This window comes from Mesoplodon mirus (assembly GCF_964341445.2).
Source record: "Mesoplodon mirus genome assembly, chromosome: 4".
Lineage (NCBI taxonomy): Eukaryota > Metazoa > Chordata > Mammalia > Artiodactyla > Ziphiidae > Mesoplodon > Mesoplodon mirus.
Genome location: NC_138979.1, coordinates 158,297,877 through 158,321,921, shown reverse-complemented (window position 1 = coordinate 158,321,921; position 24,045 = coordinate 158,297,877). Strand labels below are relative to the sequence as shown.

General features: G+C 43.3%; 1 protein-coding gene across 1 annotated transcript in view; it reads right to left on the bottom strand.

The window, feature by feature from the left end:
* Positions 1 to 21,711, bottom strand: part of RGS6 (regulator of G protein signaling 6) — a 581,826-nt gene extending 560,115 nt beyond the window's left edge. Inside the window, exon 1 of the mRNA XM_082617819.1 lies at positions 21,277 to 21,711. The gene's annotated coding sequence lies outside the window, so the exon portion shown is untranslated. The remainder of the gene's footprint in view (positions 1 to 21,276) is intronic.
* Positions 21,712 to 24,045: the final 2,334 nt, after the last annotated feature.

Below are 24,045 nucleotides of genomic sequence, written 5' to 3'. Positions count from 1 at the left end.
GAAGAGGCGGCAACTATGATCAAAGCAGAAGGATGAACCGGAGTCTGGGGGAGGCAGGAGAGGCCCTTCCAGCCTGCGTCCCAACACAGGTATGAACATCTGAAGCCGCAGAAGTGGTAGACACCCGGGAGGAAAAAAACATGACGATGATCTGATCTCAAGGAGATTAAGTGGAAGACAGTCAAATGAGGAGAGTGAAATAACAGGGATTTGCACCTAGCTGGATTCATATGACTTTGCTCACTTGTTTATCAGGGACCTCCGCTGCTAGACAGCCAATTCTGCCTGGGCAGAGTCTTTGTTGGTGGGGTTTACCCCTCTATTCCTGGCACCTAGAAGGTACTCAACCTTTTTTTTTTTTTTTTTTTTTATGGCTGCATTGGGTCTTTGTTGCTGCGCGCGGGCTTTCTCTAGTTGCGGCGAGCAGGGGCTACTCTTTGCTGTGGGGCGCGGGCTTCTCATTGCGGTGGCTTCTCTTGTTGCAGAGCATGGGCTGTAGGCACATGGGCTTCAGTAGTTGTGGCGCACGGGCTCAGTAGCTGTGGCTCACGGGCTTAGCTGCACCACAGCACGTGGGATCTTTCCGGACCAGGGCTCAAACCAGTGTCTCCTGAACTGGCAGGCAGATTCTTAATATTTTTAATGAATGACAGAACTGATAACATTTCACTAAGATGCAGTGTACTCCGTCTAGAACACTCATCTGGTTAACAAGCCATTAAAACTGCTCAGCAAAGAAGGCTCTTTATCAACAAAAACCTAGGGATGGAATCACACATGAAGATTTCCCCCAGGGTTTATTGACATGGACCAACCCTGAACACAGGAATCCACTTTTGGAATCCACGAGCAATTTAGATCAGAAGGAATATGTGGGAGGGTGGAAAGTATAGTGAGGAGGGACCCTGTGAATAACAGAACAATTGAGCATCTATGACTCTGATTAGTAAATCTTTTGAAAGTCAGGACTGCAATTCACTCCAAACTTACATTGTATTTGTAGCTTCAGTTACAACAAATGCTAGCTGTTTTCCTTTGTAATGCCAGCCCCTTAGCAAGCAAAGCCTAGGGTCCAGCAGATAATGATGCTGAGCAGGGCAGGTAGGAAGGACCTCGATGATGTGGAAAAGGGAGGGGCTTTGAAGTCAGACCAGGAATCACATCTCAGCTCTGGACACACCAAGGCTGCTGTGTCGCCTTTGGCAGTTGATTCCTCCACCCTAAACTTCCAGCTCCTTCACCTGGAAGCAGACAACCCTCTACTCTGCAGGGTTGCTTTTGAAGAGGGAATAAAACAAGTCACACGAATTTCCTTGGCACTGAATGAACTGTTGCAACTGACCAGCAGTCTTATTTTTGGCCAGTGTTTGGCCAAGTGAAATTGCCAGGCCACTGACATCAGAATCATTGGAGAAAGGCTTCCTCCTTCCTCAGGTATTCTGACTCAGTGCATCTGAGATGGAGCCATTGGCAGTTTCACAAGCTTCTTGGGTGATCCTGATACACAACTAAGCAGCAGACCACTACAATTACACTACAACGCCACTAAAACCGGCATCACACGCAGCAAGAAGCCCTACACATCATGCTCACCACTTCTAGCGTCCAGCCCTTGAAACCCTATTCAGGGAAATAACCTTTCAGGAGAGGCAACCAAACCCTGCTTGTAATATAGTCTGAATACTTATGCTGCCACATAAGAATTTCTGTTGGTGCTATTTCCTCTCCTCTGTGTTATATCCAATTCACATTGTTTGCCTCAGCCCATTAAAACCCAGTGGATTTTTTTTTCTGACATCAGCAATGTTAAGTACTTCAGAAAAAAAAAATTTACAAGATGTGTGCTAGCTCAGTAGTACAAGCTTGTTTATACAGCTCTAATCTGACTGAGTGGGCAGGAACCTCAAGAGGGAAGAAAGAAGAGCAATAGCTCTAAAGAACAAATAACTCTTTCTATTACTGCAGAGTCTGCCAACTTGACGTCTCCTATATACTCAAAGTTCAGATGCTCCATGACAGCTCAAGTGTCTGTTTCAAGTAATGCACCAAAGATCTGAAAACAAGGCACTACAGCTCAGCCCCTAGGGTCCAATGCTGCTGGCAATGCCAGGCACCCAGTATTTTACTAGACTGTAATCGCTTGATCATTTTTGGACTTCAGTTAGAACTCAGGGGTTCCCAAAAGCTGGTTCAAAGACCTGAACCCGACTAGGAGCCTCAGAATCACTGGAGAGGGGGGCAGATTATAAAGATACATGTTCTTGGTTCCCATGCTCCAGAAATTCTGATCCAGTAGGCCTAGGATGGTCCGTGGAGATTTATAAATGAAACGTTCCCCAGGTGATTTGGAAGAACAGTCAGGTTTGGGAACTAGTGACCTAGATTCCATAGAGCCTGCCTTCTCTTCGCCTGATCCCTTCCTCCTGCCCCATGCTGCCGACGGTCTGGGCAGCCATGCTGAGGTGGGGCTCCTTTAACTTCCCTTGAATTTGGCCAGAAACTCACTGTGATGGATAAAGCCAGGGTCCTGAGGTCAGAGAACTGGCTCTCAGTCCCGGCCATGCCACTTAAGAGCTGTGTGACCATGAACAGCGTATTGCTGTGCTTATTTAGCCTCTCCGAGCCTTGGTTTCCTCATCCATAAAATGGAACAAATACTCATCACCTGTACCAGTGGTTCTCCGCCTTGCCTGCTCATTAGAATCATCCAGATGATGACAGAAACTCTAACAGGTGGATGTTATCACTCCCACGCTACAGGTGAGAAAACTGAAGCTTGAGAACATAGGTCACTTGCCCAAAGTATCAATAAAACAGCTTGTCAGCCAAGACTCTAGAATTCAAATCCAGGACTGACTGCAATACCCACAGAGTTTCCAATAGGGCAGCTTGGTCTCCAGTGAAATCACTGATACACAGTATTTAAAACAAAATTTTGTAAATATACAAATATCAGTATATACTTAAATATACAGTATTTAGCACCTATAGACTAATTATAGCATACTCAGTAGCAGGTACTTCTGGTACATAGTACCAGAACTGGTACATAGTAGGTTCTCAACTAATTAATGGGTCTTTCCTTCTTCTTGCTAGTGTATCAGTGAAGCTGACATCCCCATACCAATCCTACCTGAAGACATATGAATAAATACAGTCTTCCCTAAACAAACTAATCTACCAAAGCTACTTATAAAGAAAATTATTTTTGCAATCCTTCTATTAAACAAAAGTCCTAGGGGGCTTCCTTGGAGGCGCAATGGTTGAGAGTCCGCCTGCTGATGCAGCGGACACGGGTTCGTGCCCCGGTCCGGGAAGATCCCACATGCCGTGGAGCAGCTGGGCCCGTGAGCCATGGCCGCTGAGCCTGCGCGTCTGGAGCCTGTGCTCCGCAACGGGAGAGGCCACAACAGTGAGAGGCCCGCGTACCGCAAAAAAAAAAAAGGAAAAAAAGTCCTAAAAAAAATTCAGCCGGGAGGGAGAAGTGGAAAGTTCTTCACATACCAGGATGTGCTTGGCTGTGTGATGCGCCTCACAGTTCTATTACTGCAGTCGCTGCTTGAAGTTCAGGTCCACCAGGAATCCTCTCTTACCAGGGGCTTTGAACTCCACACGGCTCTGGACACGCAGAGCCCGCCAGCTCCTCACTGACTCCTCTGCCTTCTGAATTCTTCTTCTGTAAACAGCATGCCCACTAGGTCCTTCCACCTCCTCTCTGAACTCCGAACTTCTGTGACCTTCTTGGAACCCTGGCTTCCCCCAAAGACATCCCCTCCCTGAAACCTAGCTGTCTTCACCCCACCTGTCTCAAGACCAAGAAGTAAAGCAAGCATCCTCCTGGTTCTCCACTGCTGCTTCAAATGATTTCCCTCCCGTCTTCCTACACAAACCCCTGCCCTCATGACATTCAGACCATCTGGCCATGCCACTGTCTACCCATTCTCACTGCTATTTCCTACCTCTCTCCTGTTAAGCCTTTTCATTTCCTAAAGATTCTAGCCTCGAGGTCTCAGAGGTTTTCTCCATCCCTTGGTCAACCTCAGGGACTTTAACATTAGAGCCAAAGCTGTTTTCTCCACCCTTTTCTTTCCTCATCTGAACCCGTTTCCTCCATCCCTCCTCCTCAGCTACCATCTTGCATAGCCACATGCTGAACCTCGCCATCGCTGGTGACTGTACCACCTCAAATCCCAACACAAGTTGAGAAGGTACACTCTGTCCACTGCCCCTCTTTCCAGATCACTTACTGAACACTGTCTACAAATATTCAATCCATTTCAGCCACACCTTTGGTTCGATTCATTACCGCGCCTCACTCTTCCTGCACTCTCCTCTCCCCCTGGCTCCATCATTATAATCATTCATCATCAGTCCTTTGCAAATATCCTCAACTTCCTCACCTCCCCCTTCCTGTGTCATATTTCCTGACAAATCTCCAACACCGAGGGAACCTGACTCTCTGCCATGTGATATCCAAGCTCACATCCGAGCAGGTGAATGCTTTGGGGTGGGGAGGAAATCACTCACACCAGGCTGACAAGCTGCATTTTAAATTCATGAGTGCAAACTTTAAATGAGTTAGCCATAAATAAATGAATAAATAAATAAGTAAATTAGTTAGTTTGTCAACACTGCCCACCAAACCTAAAAGGTTTTCCTGTCAACTTGCTCTCTCCCCTTCTGAGTTGGCTATCTCATAACTTTTCCTTGTTCGAGCTTCACACACGGTCTCAGTTGATGGGCTCACTTCAAAAATCTGTTGAAGTGGGCTTCCCTGGTGGCGCAGTGGTTGAGAATCTGCCTGCTAATGCGGGGGACACGGGTTCGAGCCCTGGTCTGGGAGGATCCCACATGGCGCGGAGCAACTAGGCCCGTGAGCCACAACTACTGAGCCTGCGCGTCCGGAGCCTGTGCTCCGCAACAAGAGAGGCCGCGATAGTGAGAGGCCTGCGCACCGCAATGAAGAGTGGCCCCCGCTTGCCACAACTACAGAAAGCCCTCGCACAGAAACGAAGACGCAACACAGCAAAAAAAAAAAATAATTAATTAATTAATTAACTCCTACCCACAACATCTTCTTAAAAAAAAAAAAAATCTGTTGAAGAAATGGAAGGCAGCAGAAGGCAAGTCTCTCATCTTGGGACACCCTCACCTAAACCACCATGTTCTTGGTCTTTCTTCCACTGCAGTAGGGGAAGTGCTGCTGCATTTACAGAAGGGAAGTCGCTCCACTTTTGCCCTTAATTGGAGGTGATAGAACATTGTTCCTCATCTACACCCTCCCACCACACCGACAGGCTCTGGTATAATAACAGTGGATTACAGCTCAAAGACCTCCAAGACACTGTCTCTGAAGAGCACATAGGGAAACCTTAATTTACGAGAGAAAGCATAAACAAGAACACCAGGGGAATTTGAAGCTTCTCGCACTTACAACTACAACAAACATTGAGCACAGCCCAACTCCTGGCCAAATTAAATAAAACCTCACATGAAAGGCCTGGTTACTTCAGTTCCTATTACCTGATACACTGTGTTTGGCTTTCAGCAAAAATCATGAGCCATGCTAACAGGCAAGGAAAAAACACAATCTGAAGACACAAGCAGTCATGAAAACCAGATATGACACAGATGTTGAAATTATCAGACATGAAATTTAAAATAACTATGATTAAATATGTTAAAGGTTCTAATGGAATAATAGATGGTAATGAAAGCAGAGATAGAAACTCTTTTTTAAAAAAAAAAACTCCTTAAAAAGGAAATGCTAAAAGTCAAAAACACTGTAACAAATGAAGAATGCCTTCAGTGGATTAACTGGTGGACTCTAAATGGCCACGGAAAAATTCAGTGAGCTTGAGGTCAATAGAAACTTCCCAAACTGAAAAAAAGGGAGAAAAAAAATTTTAATGGAACAGAACATCCAAAGATGGTACGTATCAAAAGGCATTAAATGTAATTGGAGTACCAGAAGGAAAAGAAAGAGAAAGGAGAAGAAGAAATATTTGTAGGAATAATGACTGAGAATTTTCCAAAGTTAATGACATACACCAAAACACAGATCCAGAAAGATCAGAGACCACCAATCAGTATACATTAAAACGGAACAAAACACATCACTACACCTAGACATATTGTATTCAAAGTGCAGAAAATCAAAGAGAAAATCTTGAAAGAAACCAGAAGAAAAACCTTAACTATGTAAAAACAAGGATAAGAATTACAGGGGGCTTCTCACCAGAAATCACACAAACGAGAGTACAGTCAAATACTTAAAATGTTGGGGTTTTTTAAACATCTCTATTGGAGTATAATTGCTTTACAATGGTGTGTTAGTTTCTAAATACTTTAAATGTTGAAAGAAAAAAACACCAACCTGGAATTCTACATCTAGTGAAATGATGGTTCGAAAGTGAAGGAAAACTAAATTTTCTCAGATCAATACTGAGTGAGTTCATCACTAACAGACGTGCCTGCAAGAAATGCTAGGAGTTCTTCAGGCACAGGAAAATCATATAGGTCAGAAACTTAGATCTTCCAAATGAAACAGCAAATGTCAGGGAAGAAATAAAGGGAAATAAAATCTTTTCTTTTCTTATTCTAAATTGACCTGAGAGAAAGGAATAAGACTCTTTTGAACAGTGTTCATGGGACAGAAAAAAAAATTTTTAAGATTAGCATATCAATGCCTAACACAGAGCTCTAAAATAGCCCTTGACAATCCGCTAGTTCAAGGGTTGGCAAAGTAGGGCCCTTGGGACAAACCTAGCCTGCTGCCTGTTTTTCTTTTAAATGTTTTTTTATTGTGGTAAAAGTCACATGATATAAAACATACTATTTTAACCATATTTAACTGTACAGTTCAGTGGCACTAAGTACATTCACGTTGTTGTGCAACTCTCACCATCATCCATCTCCCGAATTTTTCACCTTCCTAATATGAAACTGTCCCCATTAAACACTAACTCCCCATTCCCCCTCTCCACCCTGACCCCCGTGCCTGTTTTTGTGCGGTCTGTTAGCTAAGAATGATTTTTTACCTTTTCAGATGGTTGCAAAAAGTTAAAAGAAGAATCATATTTTATGACCCATGAAAACTGTATAGAAATCGAAGTTCTGTGCCCATAAACAAAGTTCTATAAATGCCCATCTGTTTCCTTATTGCCTTGGCTGCTTTTGTACTACAAGGGCAGAGCTGAAGAGCTGCAGCAGAGACCATGCGGCCCACAAAGCTCAAAGCACTTACTCTTTGATCCTTTACACAAAATTTTTTCTGTTCCCTGAACACGCCCAATCACTTAATTTTTCAGAGGCTGAAACCAAGGCCTGGGAGATAGAGTTACACTAGCATGTCATCTTCCTGGTCAGTAACAAAGCAGCCTGAAAATGCAGGTCTTCGGGTCCCAAGTGCCTGTCCTCTCACATTAGAGGACTTATATAAGTATGGATTCTAAGATCACAGTGTCTTATACTACTGACTAATAGTGACTAATATTACTGACTCTGGGGACTGCAGAATTAACATTTTATTATTCTCTTATTTCACATGAAAGGTGGCATGACTGCTACAGGAGAAATAGGAGTGATAGGGAAGCTTTGCCAGTCTCTATGCACAAGAATGGGATGACTAAGAGATGAAGAGGATGGCATGTTCCCAGGGGACCAAGATGAAAAGTACTTGGATTGGCTTTTTTTTTAAGAATGTCAGTTTTATTCCTTGGGATTTTGTTTTTTTCTTTCTTCTTCTTCTAATTGTAAGAACAGGTAAAAATCAGTATCTTTAAAACTGGGCACTTGGGCTTCCCTGGTGGCGCAGTGGTTGACAGTCCACCTGCCGATGCAGGGGACACGGGTTCGTGCCCCGGTCCGGGAAGATCCCACATGCCGCGGAGCGGCTGGGCCCGTGAGCCATGGCCGCTGAGCCTGCGCGTCCGGAGCCTGTGCTCCGCAACGGGAGAGGCCACAACAGTGAGAGGCCCGCGTACCGCAAAAAAACAAAAACCTGGGCACTTAAATACGGGGTCTAGCTCTTTTATGACTCTACAGTGCATACGTGTGAAGTCGCAGTAGTAGGTTTTTCCCCTTCAGGAGCTAGCAACACTTGACAAAAGAAAGATCTATTCATAAAGCTCACCAGGCAGGAGCAATATAGGTCAAAGAAATAACAACTGAATAGGTTCCTGAGGGTATGATTTTACTCATATTATGTAGATAGAAGACAAAAATAGTTCAGCTTAGAATGTACCATATGCAACCCCTGAGAACAACTAGAAAAGTTGCATAAAGTTGTAAAAGAAGTGCTCCCAAGGCAATGAGGACACATGGAGAAAAGGGAAGTGCAGAGGAGAACAGACATTCCATGAAACATTGCTTTAAGGTATCTTCTCAAATCCAACATCCACTCGTGAAAATACTCTGAGCAAATTTTGAATGTAAGGGCACCTGCTTAATTTGATAAGGGGTATTTTCAAAACACATACAGTGACTCTGGAAGCTTTCCCATTGAGATTAGGAATGAGACAATGATGCCCACTATGACCACTTCTATTCACCATTATATTAGAAGTCTCAGCCAATGCAACAGGCAAGAAAAAGAAATAAAAGGCACAATGACTGCAAAGGAAAAAGGAAAAACTTTTTTTTGCAAGTAATTGGATTGTGTACATGGAAAAGCCATAATAATCTACCTATCAGACCTGTTAGGATTAACAGGTGAATTCAGCAAAGTCACTGGATACAAGGTCAATATATATAAACCAACTGCATTTCTATATACCCACAACAAACAATCAGAAAATGATGTTTTTAAAAGATACCATTTATAATAGCATCAAATACCTTCAAAAACTGGGAGTACATCTAAAGAAAAATGTGTGATGAATTTACAGCATAGAGAGATACAAAACACTAACAGATATGAAAGCTCTAAATAAATGAAGGGATTACCATACTAATACATTGAAACAGTCAACATTCTAAAGACATTAATTTTCTCCCAATTTGGGTTAGGGATTTAATGCAATCAAAATCCCATCAAAAGATGATTTTAAAATTTATATAGTAATGCAAATGGCTAAGAATAACCAAACTGTTCTTAAAATAACAACAAAGCTGGAGGAGACATACTACTGGATATCAAGATTTATTATTAAGCCATATTAGTTAAGACAGTGTGATATCATATAAGAATAGACAAAGAGAACAATGGAAGGGGCTAGAAAGCAGAGAGAGATCCACGATCCACGTATAAATGATCACCTGATTTATAACAAAGATGGCATTTCAGAGCAGTGGAAAAGAAGAGACTTTTCAATATGTAGTGCTGGGTTAACTGGATATACTTAAGGAAAGCAAAGTAGATCTTTTTCTTATGCCATAGATCTTTTGCCTAAAGATAAAAGGCAAAACAACAGGGCTTCTATAAATTACAGTGGGAAAATAGCTTCATGACCCTTAGGGTAGGCAAAACTTTCTTAAGCAGGCACAGAAAACAATAACCATAAAGGAAGAAATTGATAAATTGGATTATTAAAAGTAAGATCTCCTATTCATCAAAAGAGAGTCAAGTGGAAAGCCACAAAATAGGAAAGACACTTCAAATACAAATAACTGGTAAAAATATTTGTATTCAGAATTTGTTTTTAAAAAAAACTCCAAATCAATAAGATAGATAATCCAACAGAAAAATAGGCAATAAACTTGAAGAGGGACCACACAAGATTAAGTAAAAGCAACAAAAAATTACTAACAAGGCACAATAAACATTAGTCACCAGAGCAAACTGAAACCACAATGAGGCACCACCGCCCACCCACCATAATGGCTAAAATTCAAACGTTTGACAATCCCAAGTTTTGACAAGTATGTGGAGAAACTGAAACACTCATAAACTGATGATAGGAGTATGAACTGGTACAACCACTTAGGAAATCTCTTTGTAAGGCCCTCCTAAAGTCGAACATTATGTCCCCATGTCCCAGAAATCCAGTCTTAGGTGCATACCAAACAGAAACGCATTCATACGTGCACCAAAAAACACACTAAAAAAAATTATAGCCGTATTATTCACAGTAGCCCTAAACTGGAAATGTCCCAAATGCCCATCAACAGTAGATGAATAAACCGTTTGTGAAATGTTACAGAGTGGGCTGCTATACAGCAGTAAAAATAAACTATGGCTACATACCACATCATGAATAAATCTCTCAAACAGTACTGTGCATAAGAAGCCACAAAAAAGAGAGTATATATATATATATATATATATATATATGTGTGTGTGTGTGTAACTCCATATATATTTAAAAAATGAGAGTGCTATGGTGTTAGAAATCCGGTTAGTGGTCACCGCTGGGGAAAGGGGGGTATGTAGTACCACTGGAAGGGTGCATGCGGTAGTTTCTGGGGGAATGGTAATAAATATTCTCTCACTAACCTAAGAGTGACAATATGGATGTATTTACTCTTTGAAAATTCATTGAGCAATGATTTGTGTACTTTTCTGGAAAGAGTGCAAATATTCTGGGAAAAGGATATAGGACAGAGCATCTCTGATTCTCATGGTGGCACTTGAGCCATCTCAGGTACAGCCATGAAAAAGTGATGTAATTGCAGAGATACAGTTGCAGGGATGGTGGAGGAGCCAGAGGTTGTATCTGTCACCACTATATACATACACACTTACCCCAATGTTTGTGTGTAGGCGTAGACCAGGAGCAATAATCATTGAATGAGACAGCTGGTATAGAAGTGAAACAAGATTAGAAACACACAACTGAAGGAATGCTTCACATTATCCAAAAGCTTTATTTTGGGTGCTGAAAGTCTTCCAACTCATAAAATATCTCAGAACTTCCAAAGAGTAGTTGAAATACTCTGCACTTGTTCTTAATAACTTTCTACTCCCCAGCAAATAAAATCCAAAGTCTTCCAGCCAGTTTAGAAGATTGAGGCAGTTACTGTATCTTCTCGCCCAGTGTATGTGTATGTGTGTGTGTGTGTGTGTATGTATACATATATATGTGTGTATATAAATATACACATATATGTGTGTATATACATATATCTATACACATATATATATGTGTATATCTATACACATATATATATGTGTATAGATATATGTATATATGCTGTTAAATTTACTTCTGATACAGAAAGATGGGCTTGTAAACTGTCCTCAGCAGAGTATGCCATATCACTGGGCACACTGATTGGACCAAGATAGACATGTGACTCTAACCAGGACCAATCAGGGTCCTTCCTTGAGACTGAGATAAGAATACTGGAAGAAAGAAGGCCCCTTCCCTGTGAGGAATTAGGCTGAAAGGATATGAGGGGAGGGAGATTAATGACCATCTTCTTTTTTTCTAGTGTCACAGAAGAAGGATATCAAGACGATGAGGTGTAAGAAGTGCTGATGATATCATTTAAGTCCCTGGATCCAGCCATGCCTGAATTCCCAGATATATTAGTCAGATAAATTCCTTTTTGCTTGAGTTGGTTTGAATTTTTTTTTTTTTTTTTTTTTTTTTTTTTTTTTTTTTTGCTGTACGCGGGCCTCTCACTGTTGTGGCCTCTCCCGTTGCGGAGCGCAGGCTCAGCGGCCATGGCTCACGGACCCAGCCGCTCCACGGCATGTGGGATCTTCCCAGACTGGGGCACGAACCCGTGTCCCCTGCATCGGCAGGCAGACTCTCAACCACTGCGCCACCAGGGAAGCCCTGAATTTTGTTTTAGTGCAGTTGTTTTGTTTTTTGTCTACATCCAAGAGAGTTCTGAATCACCATTAACATCATCACCTTTATCATATATATGTGGCATTTAATCCCTTCAATAGACTGGCCCCAATTTGCACTCCTAGTCTTATCAATCACTATTCATCTTCATATAACGAACAACATGACCAATCTCAACCACAGGAAACATTCCACAACTAAGAATTACCAACTTTTACCAACTTTTACCAAGAATTACCAATTATCAACTTACAACAACCTACTTCCAAATACACTTTTGATAGCTAACTGGTCATTCCTGTTAAGGATAATTAGAAAATATAAGAAACTGGGGATTAGAAATGGATTTTTTTAAAGTGGGGGAGTATGGCAGATGGCAGGCTGAAGAAGTGGTTTTTGCAGAGAAGCTTTTGAAAGCTAAAGGAAGCCAAAGAAACGAAAACCTAGAATTGGCAGCATATGCTTTGGCATGAAGTGAAATACCCTATGCGTTGGGGTAAGACATCTGAGAACTTCCTAATCGGTCATGCCAAGCAAGTTAAATAAAGTTTATCCCAAGATGTATCCACTTTAACCTTAAGCCATAGGAAGATCTGGGAGTCAGTGGTCAACCTCTCAGTCTGAAAGTCTAAAAGGCATTGAACATTTGGACAGAGATCCTGACATAGTGGGGGAAAATGCCCATTCGCATGGGAATTGTTCATTGACTGTAATAAAGCAAAACCAGTTACAAGCATTTCACTGCAGGGGAGCAATCTCCTGAATAAAAGTAAGAAGTAACTAGAAATTCATTGTGACATACCCTCTATTATCAACATAAGGTGAGGAAAATGTCACTCAATCTACTTTGTTTTCTCATTTTACTTTCAGTAAACATAAATTTAGATTGCCCCATCCCTGTTTCCCCTTAAGTTCTAAGTTCTTCAAAATGGACTTCCCTGCCTGAAAGGTCTTTGAGGACCTGACTCTCAGTAGAGAGGTATTAAAAATCCTTTGCACACTTTGTCACTTCTATCCTTTTACTTGCACTGAAATGCCTCAAGCACACTTTGACCACCTCTGTCCCCTGCCCCATCTCTGCAGACCCCCAACTCTGGAGGTCCTCCAACATCCAATTCATCCATTCAACCTCTTCAGTGAAATCTCCCAGTGGGAAGTAATCCCTCCCCCATTCCATGTATACATGCCTGTCTTACCACATTCTGTTTCTCCATCTTTTTCCCCTCAACAGAATTTTAAACTTCTTGAAAACAGAAGCCATATCTGATTAATCATCATCTAGAAAAGGGCCTTCAGTAGTGGGACCACTGTCATCACGAACAAAGAGCAGAGACCTTAGACTAACTTTCACCTGGGGTAGGGCACCCCCTCCACTTCCCCCATCCTCCCCCACCCCCAAACTAAGAGTGACTAAGGGCTTCCCTGGTGGCGCAGTGGTTGAGAGTCCGCCTGCCGAGCCAGGGACACGGGTTCGTGCCCCAGTCCAGGAAGATCCCACATGCACGGAGCGGCTGGGCCCGTGAGCCATGGCCGCTGAGCCTGAGCGTCCGGAGCCTGTGCTCCGCAACGGGAGAGGCCACAGCAGTGAGAGGTCTGTGTATCACAAAAAAAAAAAAAAAAAAAAAGAGTGACTAAACCTCAGATTTCCAGGAATACTCTCTCTTACAGGAGTGCCTGCGAAGCAATCACAATTTCTCAGCCCTATTCTGCACCTGGGGAGAGCACAGATCAATAGCATTAAGCTGCTTTGTCTAATGTCACAAACCCCTGGCTACAGGCAGGAACCAGCAGCCAAGTCCCTAAACTACCTGCCATTCTGAAAGTTAAAAGTGCCTTCCCCTCAAAAACAAACTCAGATATAATCAATAAATGCATTCTTTGTGAATGCATCCTTTCTATTCTGACCAGCTGCTGAATCAGTCTTTGTTTTAGGATGTATGGTCAGCAAAATAATATAACGGCAGCTTCCTGCTTGGTTTGGAATCTAAATGCTGTAGCACTTACATAGTGGCTCCAGGGAAAAATACACAGTATACTGGGGGTTTTTTGTTTGTTTTTGTGGTACACGGGCCTCTCACTGCTGTGGCCTCTCCCGTTGCGGAGCACAGGCTCCGGACGCGCAGGCTCAGCGGCCATGGCTCATGGGCCCAGCCGCTCCGCGGCATGTGGGATCTTCCCGGACCGGGGCACGAACCCACGTCTCCTGCACCGGCAGGCGGAGTCTCAACCACTGCGCCACCAGGGAAGCCCACACACTATACTGTTTTTAAAGTTGTTGTCTTTCTTCTACAGAGGTCACAAGAAGAAAAAACACAGCCAGCTCAAACAAGCGTTTTGTTTGGATTGGGCATTGTAGATCCCTATAATACGTTTCTAATTGGAATTAGGTGCTAATGACTAAAATGGATTAAAAATGGATGACAACAGCTTTCTGAGCAGCACATGCCCTTTGCTTTAACACAGTCCTTACCTGCCCCTCATGCTTCCCAGCCCTGAGGTCCAGCACCAGATGCCATTCATCGTCACACATGGGTGGCTGTTTGGCTTTTAGAAAAAAAGAAGTGTTATTTGGTACCCGTGTCTCTTTCAAAAATGGAGCAGGGGGCCCCATGTTTCAAGAAGCTGGGGATAAATACATTTCTTTCTGGGAGTAAAAACTTTCTACATGTTTTACACACAAATAGCATGGTTTTGATGAAAAAATACAACTTAAGTGACCCCTGTGAAAGAAACCTCACTCCAATAAAGATGTTTAAAAAAAAAAAGAAAGAAAGAAAGAAACCTCACTTGTTTCACTCATCCGCTTTACCTAACTGGCTCTGTGTTTGAGTTTGCAACCCGTTTTCTAAGGCTTTTCCCTTCCTTCATTCACTCAACAAACAGCTCTCAAGCAATTACTATGAATCAGAAACTGACAGATGTTGAAGCTACAAGAGGGAATAAAACAGAATCCCTGCTCTCAGGGAGTGTACATGTTAGCGGACAGAGACAGACGAAATCCAAATAAAAACATATAGTGCAATGTCATGGTGATAAAGCTCTGCGGAAAACTGGAGCAGATAAGGCACTACAGAGCACCGTGTTGAGGCAGGAGTTAATTATTTTAGCTACGCTGGTCTGGGATGACTCTGATGATGAAGCTTTTACATTAGTTTTTACTCTGAAAGCAAACAATAATTGGTTTAATTATTATTATTATGAACACCTCTTATCTGAAAAGATTGCTGTTATCCCGTCTCTTCACCTAGGAAATTTCTGCCTGTTTCCCAGAGCCTCTCTTCCAGGTCCGATTATACAGTGTTCTCTCTCTGAACTGGACTGTACTTACTGTCTTCATCATCTATTTGCTACCCCATCTGACTTATAAAATTCCGTGCATTATTTTCCTGTCACTTAACATCCTTTCTTGTTTATTTTCTGTTTATTTCTATTTCTCTCCAAAACAACTGAAATGATCTCAAGGGAAGGGTTTCTGTTCATCCCTGGCCTTGTGATATATCAGAGAGACTTGGGATCTTAAGGTCAGATAAGATCTGGATTTAAATCTTGGTTTTAATAACTCAATAACTACCTGACCTAGGGCAAGTGGCTGAACCTCTTCTTCAGCTTCAGTTTCTTCATCTGTAAAATGGGAGTGATACCACCTAATTCTCATTAAAGTCTTTGATCTACAAACGGCTTTACATGTGCTAATTCTTATAAGAGCAGTCCACTGCTGTATAACAGATCCATAGCTCTGTAGGCTGGGCAACTTTTGGCTTAGGAAAACAATTTCTCTCAAGCATTTACTATGAGTGTTGCCTCGTGGCGGGGGCAGGATAAAATTATGGTTTAAAAAAAAAAAAAACAGACCACAGCCTAGTGGGAGAGACAAACATTGATGTATAATTACAAACTAGGAAGAGGACCTCACTATATCACGGATCTCAGGTGGATCTAGCCAGGCAGAATCAAGCAAACAATAAGAATGGGGTTATAACCATTTGCACCTTGCATATTCACCTGTAACTGCCCATGCGCCTGCACCCAGACCAGTCCATGCACCCACATCTGGTCCAGTCTACACATCTGCACCAGTATTTGTCAATCCTTCCTTCCATTTTCACCCACCCATAGCTGTCACTCTGCAAGTCAGTAACTCAGCAAATATTTACCAAACCCCTACCATGTGCCAAGCACTATAAGAGATACCAAGGAAACAGAGGAAAATAGCACAGGGCCTTGTCCGGGTGTGGGTCACAGTCTGGCACAAGAGATATCAATGTAGCCGCAGCCCCTATTTTTCACTTCTCTTCCTGCTGGTGACTAATGGCCTTTAGGCTCATGGAAATAGATCTCTGGCTGCCACAAAAGAAGATCATCCTCACTCCACCCTTTCCACTTCCAGTGTTTGGGCTACTTGCTTTCTTACATCAAGTGTCAGAACTATGGAGTAAGATTCTCCAAGGAACTCAGGAGTTCCTCAAATGCTAGGCTGATAGAGCAAGTCCTCAGGAATAGAAAAACGTTGGAAACGACTTCCCTGAAATACTTAGTATTTCCCAACAGACTCACGCTGGAGAAGGTCACAGAGAGGATGTGGCTTCCAGTTGACCTGAAAGTTGAATCCCGGCACTCAGGAGGCTCCTCACCCCTCCCCGGAGCTTGGAATGTACATTCTGCCCGCCATCCCCCTGGGGAGCATGTGCAAGGATGCAGCCTTGAGAGAGAGAGAGAGAGAGAGAGAGTAAGGTGTTGTTGAGACCATCTGGACTGAGGACTTGACTGAGCCCAGTTAAAGCCTCAGAGTAGAAACACAGGCCTGAAAAACATTAATTTTTAAGGTTCTGGCAGGTGGGTACAGAGATCTACCCCTCTGGCCCCGTGGAAGACAAGCCTCTTACATAAGTTTCCTTGCTTATTACATCTTTCACCTACCAATCTGGAGGTCTCCCTCTTTCTTCCTTCTCCTTGCCTTCCATGTGTGGGGACCGGTTTCAGATTTCATTCAGGGAACAACCAGGGTTGTAACTCATTATCAAAATGCTTAGAAAACAGGAAGTATGGTGTAACAGGGCCCATCTTCTCCAGCTTCTGGGCCTCCTCTGCCCTTCTCCTCACAGCCACACATACTCAAGGGGTATATTTTTTATTTTTATTTTACAGACGAGGACATTGAGGTTCAGAAACACAATGAACAGGGTTTAAAATGCCTGTCATGCTACTTGAAGAGCTATGGATGGTAGTTCTGTGGGAGCTCGGGGCTGGCCTGGATTGAATGCAATACAGGCGCCTGGGGACCTCCGAGGGCTGCCACCACCCATCCACGTTCATACAGGACACTCTCATCTCAGGAGCCTCTGATGAACGTGTGCTTTTCCCTGTGCAAGAAAATAGCCTCTAGGGTAGGGCAGACAGCAGTGGACAAGGGAGCTCTACCATGCCAAAGCTTGAAGGTGGCTTTTTCCTTTGATGGTTTTACCAAAGTATTTCGAAAAGCCCAGACAGCTGTCTCCACCACAACTCATTTGAATAGCCTCACTCACAGGAGCATCTACTCTGTTCATAGTCAAATATTTACACATTTTTCAGTTTCCATCTGTAAAAATGGGTGTCCTCTGCACCCTGTGTTTCTAACACCAAAGTGGGAGGGAGGGGTTCATTTTCTAGCCACAAAGTAGCCACACAAGGAAGACCAACAAGTTCTGACTGTGGTGTTTCAGCCAGCTGGAACCTCCTAGCTAGCAAATGCACTCACTCGGTGCCCTCTTCTCTTGTTTCCTGGGTCATAAGAAGCAATCCTCCCTCGGAGACTGGTCAGGATGCTCTAAGGAGCACTGTTCTGCCTTTCTGGGGGATGGGGGTGGAGTCTGGGCCACTGCTTGCTTTATGGGCTGCCCTGGTAGTTGGCATAATTAATAGTGAATTTCCTCCCCCTCACTGGAATATGCATGTGGTAGAAAAAGAATTGCCTCTTACAGGTCTCAGGGAGGCAGCTGTGAAGCATTGGAGATGCTTCCTGGTTTCTAACATCTCAAGCAGGTACTCTGAGTTGCTACTTAATGTAACTCACTTGGTTTAATGTGCACTTTAACTGCCTACTTGGGAGCAGTTTTGCTGTCCCTACAGTTGGAAGGACTGGGTTTCATGACTGATTATTATTCTTATTACAGATTTAATGGTTCCAAATTATGGATGATGATCTCTTTTATCCTGACCACTTCGGAAAGTTTTTTTCCCCATGGAGAAAACTGATAGCAGTTTGACCAATGTTTACTGGGCACTTACTGGCAGGTACATTCCTAAGCATGGGGCAGAGGAATGCAAAGAAAAGTGCAACAGTGTTTCTGCCCCCAAGGAACTTACCATCTAGTTCTCAGAGTGGTCCCCAGACCAGTAGAATCAGCGGGACCATCATGCTAGAAATATAAATGCTCAGGCCCCATTCCAGACCAACTGAGTCCAAAACTCTGGGGGTAACTCCCAGCCATCTGTGTTTGAAAAAACCTGCTTCAAACAAAGATCATCCTCATCAAAGGTCAAAACGACAAGTATGTGGTTAGCTTATTGAGCTAAATCTAAAAGTATCATTTGTCCTTTGAGGAAACAGGCCCAGAGCCCAAAAGCCACATGAGGAATTGGTGGAGAAACTGAAACCAGAACTCAGGTCTCCCACCACCACCCCCAGCCCTGCATGGCTAAGTTTCTTTCTGTTTCTTTTCTGGTGCTTTAAATCCTAAATCTCATGGGGAGCCAAGTTTTGCCAATCCAAAGTGCAAACACTGGTTTTCAAAGACAACAGAGAAACTAGTCTCTTTGAAAATAAAGACCACTAACAAAAATTAAAACCTGATCTATCAAAGCCACCCAGCAAACTAGCAGTAATTTCCCAAACCTTTAACACACATCCAAGTTTCATTTACAATTTGAAAATTGCGGCGGGGGGGGCGGGGGGATAGGGAGAAGGGTAAAAATACAAGGAATAATGTGATCAGAATATAGTCTAGAAAAATATATAGTATGCAGAAATGTCAACAGTGGTTCACCTTCTATGGGAGAATTACAAACGATCTTCCATTTTTTCCTTTGTATTTTCCTGAATTTTTCCCAATGGTTATTTATTACTTTGGTATCAAGAAAAAAGTAAAACCACTTTTTTGAAATGTTACATCCATATCACGTAACATAAAGGTTTATTTTGTAATTCTATTTCTTTCCATACAGCAGGATAGTGTGTGTGTAGTAATTATTTATATCATGCCATATGCTACAATGAAGATGAAATTCGGTAAATATGTTCCACCCAGCTGGCACCGAAAATGAAGAGGTTAAATGCTTTCCTAGGTTCAAAGCACTATGAATTAAGACGAGCTAACTGTGAAGCTAAAGGAAAAATTAATCCCAGTATTGAGATCTCTGACAGCATCTCTTTTGAAAAACATTGATGTGACACATCCTTACTCATATCTCCCTGATGTTTAACCCCTGGCACAGTACAGAAGGTTTGGCGATTCCTGGCAAAGTCTTAGGAGTTCAGGGGATAAAATGCATGGGAGAATATCAGAGAAATAAGAAAGAGAATGATCCTATTTTTATATAAAAGTCTGTTCCTGTGGACAGTAAGACACCCAAAATTACTGACAAATTTCATTGTCCGAAATATCCTTTAAAATTTTTTTCTTTCTCAAGAAATGTTTGTTCATTTAAAAAAATATCTATATTGGCCATCTCATTCCACAAATCATAAATAAATAAATAAGGACTGTCTCATTTAAAGAGATCTTTCTGTCACAAAAAGCATTGTTGCAATGCTTCACTTGATAAGATAAATTTGTCGCTGGAAGAAAACCTAGCATCATTTTACTGAAACTCTCAGCAATATAAATTCAGTGCGTGTTAATTAAAGTTTCTTAAAGTAGACAGGGAAGTAAAGTTAAGAACAAATGTAATTACTATGGAAAAGAAAACGCCAGTGGCTACCTACTTCAGAAAAATACCTCACAGAAGCTGACATTTCTAGAATTTCCAGACACTTTCAGAAAAGGACAAATTATTGGGGGTAAAAAAATATATATAGTAATACATCAACATTTATAGTACATAAGCTCACCAGATCTACACAACAGTTTAGCTTAGTAATATCAGAGAACGCAGAAAGAATTTACACATTTATCATCTTGGTTTTCACTGTTCAGCATGTGAGCGTCTCCTTACAAAGGTAAATCTCTGAAGAGTCTCCAATTTCCCTCAGTCCTCTACTTGCTTTCTCTCACAGGGCAGTCCCACCCATTACAAAAATAACAAATTAATAAAAAAACAAGAAGAAAGAATATAATGACTATACCACTCACAGAAAGTTTCTCACCAGCCCCCCAGTGCCCAGTCCATATAATTACCTATCTACCTGTGAAAATTGATCCATAAAAACCTTACCTATTAAGCCAAATCTGACAGTTTCCTTTCAGTTTAACACTTTTTGACAACACACACAAACTTGTGGCTCAGACTCTAACTCCATCCGGACACTTATAAGCCCACTTCTTATTCTTCCATCTCTCACGAGCCCCCTCTGCTAAGAAAAAGGGTCCAACCCTTTTGGGACCCTAGGAAAGTAGGTCCCAGTTTACCTGCTACTGCTTATTTTTGCAGTTTTACTTTGGGACTGCTCAAAGGTATTGATCAGAAACTACCTGCAGATCCAGCTGCTAAGCATTGGTAAATACTGAGGGAACAATTCCAAGCCAAGAACAAGACCCAAAATATCTTAAGTTTGTAGCGTGGAAATGCCACTCGTCTCAACAAGCGAGAAAGAAACAACGTTCCTACTCCATCAAGATAAAAAATAATAAGATTCAGCAGCTTCCATTCTGAACAAAATTAAATTTTCTGGGTCACTTTCCTTTCCTGTCTCACTGGGCCACTTCTCACGCAGCCTGACAGTGGCGGTAAACACGGTCCTTCACACAACCCTTTCAGTGGTCATCCTCACGGAACAAATACCCACCCGTCCCTTTCCTGCCGCAGTCCCCGACAGCAGACCTCACCACCCACCCCTGCCCTCCACACCTCGCCTCTCGCTTGCTTTTCTTCCAAACCACAAATGGGCGAGCTTATTCAGAGAAAAAGTTAATGAACATATGCTTTTGAGGTAAAGCTGCCCTACCTGTGATCACGGAATCAGAAGATTGGAAGTACCTAAAAGCACGTACCCTCTGCCAGCTCGCCCCGGCCGGCCGGTGAGCGCCTCACACCCAGAAACCCAGGAACATGATTTATATGCAGACCTGCACCCGTCCCACACAACTCCACACGCCAGCTTGCCTAACCACTTATGTAAGCTCGTGCCTCTACAGTCCCAAACTGCACACACACACACACACACACACACACACACACACACACACACACACCGACACCTGTCATGTATCTGCAATGGACAAGCATCTACACCCAGGAAATGAAATCAACACACATGAACTGGAAGGGTGAAGGGCATACCGTTTTAAAACATCTTTTCTCCCATTTGTTTCTTGCTCATTTCTGTAACAACTACAATTACCTTAGCAACCAAAGAATTGCCTTGACTCCCCCTCCGGTTTCTGAATTTCTCCTAACGCCAAGCTTGCGCCAGGTTCACGGTAAAGCTAGAGGAGCCCAGGGATCAAGAGGTCGGCAGCTTCTTGGGGGCGGAGGAGACGCCTGGGTCAGTCTCCGCGCGGCTCTCCAACGTCTCGCCTGGTCTTCCCGAGTTTCCGCGGTGGCGAGCGCGGGGTCTCAGCGAGCGGACCGCGAAGCCCGAGGCCGGCGCGGAGGCGCGGTGGGTCGCATGGTGTCAAGGGCGCAGGTCGGTCGGGTGTCTCCAGCGCGCTGGGGGATGGCCCCGCTCTCCGCGCTCCTGGGCGCTCCCCGTTCGCCCGCCTCTGTCGCCCCAGGCCGGCGGGGTCTGCAGAGCTCGGTCCGCCCCCTCGGCGCCCGCCCGCCTGCTCCCACAGCTTCAGGAACCCGGCGCCCGGGAGGAGCTCTCGCCGCCGAGCAGGGCCGAGCGCAGGAGCTGCCCCAAGTCGCGAAGGCGCTCAGCTCCGCCACTCGGGAGCTGCCGCAGCGGCGCCCGCTGTCGGGTGTCGAGCGAAGCTACAGCCGGCGCCGCGCGCACCTGAGCTCCCGCACCTGGGCCCCGACAGGCGCGGGGCGGGGCGGGGCGGCGGCCCGGGCGGGGCCGAGGCACCTGAGCGCGGCCTAAGGGCGCCGCTGCCCGGCTCACCTGTTCCCAGCGTCGCGGAAGGTGCAGATGGAGATTTGCCCGAGAAAGGCGGGGGAAAAAACTAGAAATTCCTGACACTTGAGCTCTGGCGAGAAAACTGGCAGAGCGGCTCAGAGGGGCGGAGGCTCCTTCCGTCAATTCCGAGAGCTGGCTGCGACTGGAAACTTTGGTGGCGTCAGGGTTGTCTTGGGGATTCCTGGTCCGGAGTGGATTGCCCGGTAGTTCTTGAATCCCTCGCCGACGCGTAGCTGGCGCCCTCTAAATTAAAACGGGCCACCGCGTTCCTCAGGGATAGAGTTACTCGCCTCGTCATTTTTATTGTTTCAACATTTACACCACATGCTGTTTTTGGAGTGCTTTATGAGCCTTCTTATCGAGTACACCACAAAAGAACTTTCAAGAAAATTTAACTCTGCAAATAATCTTGGAGAAGAAGAAAAAAAGTAGGAGACAAAATGAGAAAGGGTAACTTGAATTGACGGCCTTCTTTAATGTGGGAGCTTTGAAATTTGATGCTTAGTTAAGGATTCAGGAAGCTGCAGGTGGAAATAGAACAAGATTGTTGGTGCTGGACAGTAACCATGGGACTGATGTGCAATACCCATGTTATCAACATCAAGGATAAATTCAAGACTTATTCTTATATTGTATTGTGTCACCAGGAAAAAAAAAAAAAACCTTGCAAATAAATATCTAGGTTCCATTAAGGATGGATAACCTGGACTCCCTTCATCCATGTGGGTCCAGAGGTGGAAATCTAAGGTCTCCTTCCCAACATACATCGCCTTTCCCGCCATTCTACATTGATTAATGGATGTATTCATTCTTTCATCCAATAAACAATAATTAGCATATACCTTGTGTTAGACCCTCTGCTAAGCACTAGAAATGGATGGCAGAACAGTCTCTGCCATCCAGGCCCCCGGCCTAACAGTGCACAAGATATGTGTATTACCATGGGCTAAGTCCTTGAGAACTAGAGAAAAACATGCAACCGAAAGAAACCACACCCAACCTAGTGAGTAAAATATAATTTCAATAAATTCCCCAGTTATTTCACTTATTAAAGTTGAAATGTAAAGTCTTTCCTTCCCCAGGTTTAGCATCTGGCTTAAGTGTGGCTGAGAAGCTGGCTGTGGCTCCACCCTTAGAGCATAGGCTGCTTACTGAGAGATGGGGGTGACGGGGGACTCTTCCTCTGTGGGGAGCTCTGAATTTCTGAGACCAGCAGCTTCTTGAGGGTCAGGCATGAGGGAACAACCACGTGGAAGTATGAGCAAAAGGATCCAGGTGCATCTGAAGAAAAGCCTTTCTGTGGACTTCCCTTAATACAGTAGCATCAAAAATAATAAAATAATTAGGAATAAATTTAACCAAGGAGGTGAAAGATCTGTATACTGACAATTACAAGATATTGAAGAAAGAAATTGAAGATGACATAAATAAATGGAAAGATATCCCGAGTTCATGGATTGGATAAATTGATATTGTTAAAATATTTGTACTACCCAAAGCCATTTATAGATTTAATGCAACCCCTTTCAAAATTCCAATGGCATTTTTCACAGAAATAGAAACAAAATCCTAAAATTTATATTGACTCACAAAAGACCCTGAATAGCCAAGGCAGTCTGGAGCAAGAAGCACAAAGCTGGAGACGTCACAATACCTGATTTCAAATTATATTACAAAGCTATAGTAATCAAGACAGTATAATACCAGTGTAAAAATGGAAAAACAGAGCAATGGAATGGAATAGAGAGCCCAGAAATAAACCCATGCATATACAATCAACTAATATTTGACAAGGGAGCCAAGAATACTCAGTAAGGAAAGAATAGTCCCTTCAATAAATGGTGTTTATTGAAAACTGGATATTCATAAGCAAAAGAATGAAATTGGACCCCTATCTTACATCACTCACAAAAATTAACTCCAGATGGATTGAAGACTTAAATGTAAGACCCCAAACTGTAAAACTACTAGAAGAAAACATAAGGAAAATCTCTTTGACATTCGTCTTGGCAACAGTTTTTTAATCTGATGCCAAAAGCACAAGCAACAAAA